Below are 6,413 nucleotides of genomic sequence, written 5' to 3' on the forward strand. Positions count from 1 at the left end.
ACTGACTTTTGTAATGATTTCGTTGTTTAGTTGGTGAATTTTTGTGGCTGATTTTATAAAGTTTTTAGATGCACTTTTTATATTCTACACCAGGCTGCTGTTAGTAGCCCTTTGTGTAGCAAAGCATCTATATTCTGGGCTAAAAACCAATTATATTTAGCAGTACCTTCTTCTGCAGCACAGTTTTCACCTGGCTCACTAATAAACCTCTGAAAGCCTAAACTGTCAAAGACACTTAGAGACTCTGAGTTCCAGGAAGGGGACATGATTCTCTGAAGGGCCAAACTCAAAGCACATCCAGACACTTACAGTCACCTTGCTATCTGTAGGGTCTGAATGCATTTTCAACATGAGATTGTCATCTGCAGGAGGTTTGTATTTCCTTTTCTTTTTTTACTAAAATTATATCAGAAAGCCTAATACTTTCAATTTTGAGACACTGGGTGTGTAACACTACAGTATAGACCCTCTGTGTTTCTTCAACCAGACCTATACAGTAATTCCCTGATTTTATCAGTTTCTCCATTCATATGGTAACTCCCACAAATAGGGCAGCCTGAATAGCTGAGGATCTTAAAAGTTTCGAGGGAAATGTGAAGTGGGAGCTGATTCCTTTCTTCCCACTTAATGCCTTGAGTATTTAAAGGCAGCATCTTGTCTGGAAGAATTAGCTTTAAAGTTATCAATTTTACCTGTAAATAATTTATTATACAGATGAAATCCTAGAAAAGAGTCTTTATAAATACACAGTGTATTTCTTGGGTTTTACTGAAACAATAATTCCTGCTACTTCCAAGCACTTTTGATGCCATGTCCTACTGAGAGAGGAGTTCATAGCCTCCATTTCACTTTAAAAGAAAGGGTTGCTGTAATTTATTCAACTAAATTTAGTCTAGCAGGAAGATAACAAAGCCTAGCCAGCATCAAACTATGGATTTAAATGGTGTTCAGTTCCATATTCTAAGGAGCATTTGATATAATTTGGTACTGATTAAGTTCCCTTAAAGTCTCCAAATATTTAAGTGCATAAAAGTAATGTAGATAATCATAAACTAGACAGTGAAGAGTAGATCGTAAACAGTAAACAGAAAGAAAGAAAACCCACCCTGTATAATATCAGAATTTTATGTCCCTTGGATTCTTCATACTCTGGTTCATGAATTCTTTTAGTCTTGATTAAAAATGGATAATCAGGCTGTCGGTCCAAGTGAGAACATTTCTAAGGGGATGTTACAGTGCCATCTAGTGGGGTTTTCACGTTAAGAAAAAAATCTTCCCTCTCGTATGACAATTTTTACTTTATAATCAGAAAACACTTTTTGCTACTGCTACATGGTTCATTTTTCTTCACTTTTATACATAATTATGTTGGATATATTACCATTAAAGTACTAGTGTTGATTTTTTCTCTCAGACCATACTGTGTAAAATAGACTAAATAAATTTTCTGTGTAAAAATAGACTAAATATCACACAGTGTGGGAATATACTAAACTACATTGCATACAAGGAGGAAGCACTATTTTCTGAGTCTGAGACCAATGATTTAGCCAGGCAACTCCCCATGTGATGGAAAAAACCACAGCTTCACTTTGAAGATTCCAAGTGTGGAGATGCATCAGACCTGTTCTGCTCATTAATTGACGTGCTGATCTTTGTCTAACTGATAGTTTGAATGTGTTGGCTGTGGCTCTTAGTCCTTGTTTTTCCTTATATTCTCTTCCCTGAGGTTAAAAAGCCTTTCAATACATAGTATGTTCTCTGTGTGTTAGTACTTCTCTGCTACAATCAAGTTACTTTTCAAACTCTTTTTGATAAGCTTAGCAAATTGCCTTCATTCTGTCTTTCACAGTAAGGCTTTTTTTCCAGCATTCAGATAATCTTTATGGCTTTCTTTTTACACCTTCTTAATTTCTTCCACTGTTAGAAACACTTAACACCTGACTTGTAAGCAGTATTCTACTACTGGCTTCATCAGTGCTTATATAAACAAAAAATTGCCTTCCTACTCCTACACACTGCCTTTCTGAATAGATTTAAAAATTCTTGTTAATCCTGTTTACCTCACACATCACATTAGAAGTGTGTGTTGACTCAGTTGTTCAAGATGATTTATAAGCACTTTTCAAAGTTGCTGTTTTCAAGGATACTGTCCTCCCCTCCTTACTTACAAATTTTATTTTTTTTTCAGACATACAGCTCTGCATGTGAATATATTAAAACAGTAGCTAACTGCATGGGTTTGTTCTGTTTACCAAACTACTCTGACTTCAGCATCATTATCTGTCATGCTGTCAAATCTCTGTGTCATCTGCATATTTTATCCATCGTGATTTTATATTTAAATCCAAGTGATGCATAAAACTGGCATCACTTTCCTTTGACGGCTGCTTTCCTTTGCAAGACACAATTTTAAACAGCCTCACTGGATGATTATTTCTCACTGGCATTATTTTTCTAACCCATCAGTTCCAGACTGTCTGTTCTACAGTGCCAGCTATTTTAAACGAGCAGTAGTATATTGAGCTTGCTGGATGCCTTCTAACAGTTAAAGCACACGACATCTCCACAGTAGGATTACATCTGTAATCTCTCAAAGAGTTAAATCAGGCCTATTTTCTACAAATTAATTGTATTGCTATAATTTAATTCTTTATCACTGAAATCCTTTGCCTGTTTCTGCTATTTCACCTGGATCATATCAGGTTAACAGGCTCATTAACTACAAGTCCTTTTAAAATACTCCTAAGTTATTCACAGGTTTCATGCTTCTGTAATTTCCTCAGCATTACAAAATTCATTTCAAAAGGTGGTTAGTGTATGTGAAGTGCCTCAGCTAAACGTATTTTCCTTAAGGACTTTCAGGTGTGAATGATCCCAACTGGGTCATTTGAAAAAAAATTATCCCAGGCAGGTGGGTCCCATCAGTATCACTGAGGGGGTGGTGGGTACTTTATGTGTCCCTGAGAGGCTGTGAGAGTCACTGAGAGGGAATTGGGTGTCTTGTGTATCACTGAGGGAGAGGTGTGTGTTCTCTGTGTCCCTGAGGGGAAGGCAGGTTTCCCGCCTTTTTCTGAGGGGGGGAGGCAGGTGCCCGGTGCGTCCCTGAGGATCTCTGAGGGAGAAGAGGATGCCCCGAGGGGTGAGTGAGTGTCTCCTGTGTCCCTTTAGGGGCTGTGAGGGACACAGGGCGAAAAGGGTGCTCTGAAGGGTCACCGAGGATCCCTGAGGGTGCCCTGAGGGAGACGAGACGGGGTGGGGCAGAGCAGGGCGGGTTGGTCGCTGCTGCTGTGCTGCTTTTCCCGCCTCCCCTCAGCCTCAGTGTCCCGCTCGTCCCCCGGTCCGTGAGGCGGGCGCAAGCGAAAGGCGCTTTAAAGAAGCTCGGTAAAAGATTGTGGAGTCGCCCTAGAGCAGATTTTGGGCTATTACAGAGGTAATACAGAGTGTTGAGCAACGGTGTCAGAGGGGCAGCAGGGTGTTTCAGTGGAGTTACTGAGGAAAAAGCTTCTTGAACTCAGTCATCCTTTGTGAGGTGACACAGAGGGGACTGAGAGTTTCACAGCGGTAAAGCTGAGGGAACTTGGAAAGCACATCCAGGGGATGTCTTGAGGGAAGATCTCAGGTAAATTGTGAGGGACAGACTGAAACTCTTGGAGGGAAAAGATGAGTAGGGGACATTTTGGGGGTGAAATACGTGATGTCCTGAGTGTCACCTGAGGGGTTTTGAGGGTCACAAGAGGAGGAGGCTGGTGCCCCCGGTATCACTGAGGGAAAGGAGAAGGTCCTGTGTGTCACTGAGGGGGAAGAAGGTGCCCTGTGTGTTGCTGAGGGTCCATGAGGGTCCCGGGGGAGGAATTGGGTGCCCCAAGTGTCACTGAGGGGCTTTGAGGGTCAGTGAGGAAGAGGTGAGTGTCCGGTACATCACTGAGGGGAAAGTGGGTGCCTCGTGTGTTGCTGAGGGTTCTGGGAGGGTCACTGTGGGTGAAGAGGGTTCCCTGAGGGGCTGTGAGGGTTGCTGAGGGGAAAGCAGCTGCCTTGTTTGTTGTTGAGGATCACTCAGAGGCAATTGGGTGCCCTGAGTATCGGCGAGGAACTTTGAGAGTCACTGAGGGAGAGGTGTGTGTTCTCTGTGTCCCTGAGGGGAAGGCAGGTTTCCCGCCTTTTTCTGAGGGGGGGAGGCAGGTGCCCGGTGCGTCCCTGAGGATCTCTGAGGGAGAAGAGGGTGCCCCGAGGGGTGAGTGAGTGTCTCCTGTGTCCCTTTAGGGGCTGTGAGGGACACAGGGCGAAAAGGGTGCTCTGAAGGATCCCTGAGGGTGCCCTGAGGGAGACGAGACGGGGTGGGGCAGAGCAGGGCGGGTTGGTCGCTGCTGCTGCGCTGCTTTTCCCGCCTCCCCTCAGCCTCAGTGTCCCGCTCGTCCCCCGGTCCGTGGGACGGGCGCAAGGGAAAGGCGCTTTAAAGAAGCTCAATAAAAGGTTGTGGAGTCGCCCTAGAGCAGATTTTGGGCTATTACAGAGGTAATACAGAGTGTTGAGCAACGGTGTCAGAGGGGCAGCAGGGTGTTTCAGTGGAGTTACTGAGCGAAAAGCTTCTTGAACTCTGTCACCCTTTGTGAGGTGACACAGAGGGGACTGAGAGTTTCACAGCGGTAAAGCTGAGGGAACTTGGAAAGCACATCCAGGGGATGTCTTGAGGGAAGATCTCAGGTAAAGTGTGAGATGAAGTGTGAGTAAGGTGCATAAGGCACAAATCCTGCCAGTGACACAATCAAGTGCCAGGGCAGAATTAAGGTTTGTTACAAAACAGTTTGGTTTAAATACCGCGCTTAAACATGTCACATGATCTTCCAAACAATGACAATCAAGTATTGATTGAGCATGCGTGAGAACCTGGGAAACTACAACTCCCACAATTCCTTGCCACATCTCCTCTAAATAATTAAGAAGTTGTAAAACAATACATTTTTTAAACATCCTTAATGTAACCAATCTTATCATAACTGTTTATAAAAACCAGGACCCATCATCACAAGGCCTTTATTGAGCTGTTTGCAACTTTATTGGTTCATGCAATATTCAAGCAACCTTGAATTACCCGGGGTTTCCAGATGTGTAGAACCTTTTATCTGACGGTAATTTTGTGTAATTGGGTAAAAGCATCACCTTTATTTGAAAGGGAAATGTGCTGGGTTGTAGATGTTGTGTTTGAGGTAGTGCTGTTGAACTGAGTGTTAAAGATGTCTTGCTATAAAGTGTGTTTGCATTCACACACACATACATGTGTCCACTCAGCTTTCTCATTCACATTCTGATGGCCACCGTTTCATTCCCTCCTCACACATGCATTCTTGAGCCCTTTGTTATGTCTGAATCATGGAGTTTTGGTTTTGTCTTGGTTACTGTTTGTGTGTTTCTTTTGGTTCTGTTTATTTATTGCTTCTTTGTGATTGTTCCTGTTTTGAAGGAGTGTTAATGCACATTTACACATATAGGGACCAGACCCATACCTCTTTCCCCCCCTTTTTTGTCTTTTTTATAGCATGTTTCTCAATGTGTGGTGTGTTCCTTTTACTATTGTTGGTTATGTTTCTTCAAATCCAATTTCTTCCCTCATTTTTTCTGGTGATTGTTTCTGTTGTGGGGGAGGGCTGATATAAGGCCTGACACATTTAGAAGGGATCCTTTGTAATCTGGTACCCTGGGATACACAGGCAAACATCCTCCCTCAGGTTCTGAGATCCACTGGTCCTGACCATTGCCTAGATAGTAGATTTTTAATCATAACTGGTGCTTTGGAAGATGCAAGTATTTGAGTTTTACGTTGGTATTCATACCTGCTATGGTTTGAATCATCACAGTTTAAGAAATTTAGAACATCTGATGCTTTCCATAAGTGTTCCTGGGGGCCATATACCAACTCCCCTCTTTTTTGCCTTTGAAGCATTTCTTTCAGTGTGCAGTGTGCTCTTTTTACAGTTGTTCTGTGGGTGAGAGCAGCATGTCTGTGCAATGGAATATCTTCTGATTACCTTCTGGTTTGTGAGATGTGTTTTAGCTTTTGTTCAATAAGATACAGGATCATTGTTTGTGTTTATGGGTTTTGGAGTTTTTGAAATTGCAAAACAAATGAGTATTTGGTAGTATCTTTTGCCTTATTCTAGCGTGTGTTGTTGTATTATTCTGTTTGGAATGTGTGTGAATGGATGTGTCTTATGTCAGAGTTGGATTTTGTGTGATTAACAAGGAATCATGTGGTGTGTATTTTACTAGGTACATGAGGGTCAGTGAAATGTCGAAGGAAGGAGACTTTGAGATGTGAAAGTAGCATAGCATGGATCAATTATAACATTGATGGGTTAATTACAAAACAGTTTAAATGTCTTGCATATATGAGTAAGTTGTAAAACTTTAGTATA

This window comes from Corapipo altera, unplaced genomic scaffold (genome assembly GCF_003945725.1).
Source record: "Corapipo altera isolate COAL_440 unplaced genomic scaffold, ASM394572v1 56, whole genome shotgun sequence".
In the NCBI taxonomy this organism is placed as follows: domain Eukaryota; kingdom Metazoa; phylum Chordata; class Aves; order Passeriformes; family Pipridae; genus Corapipo; species Corapipo altera.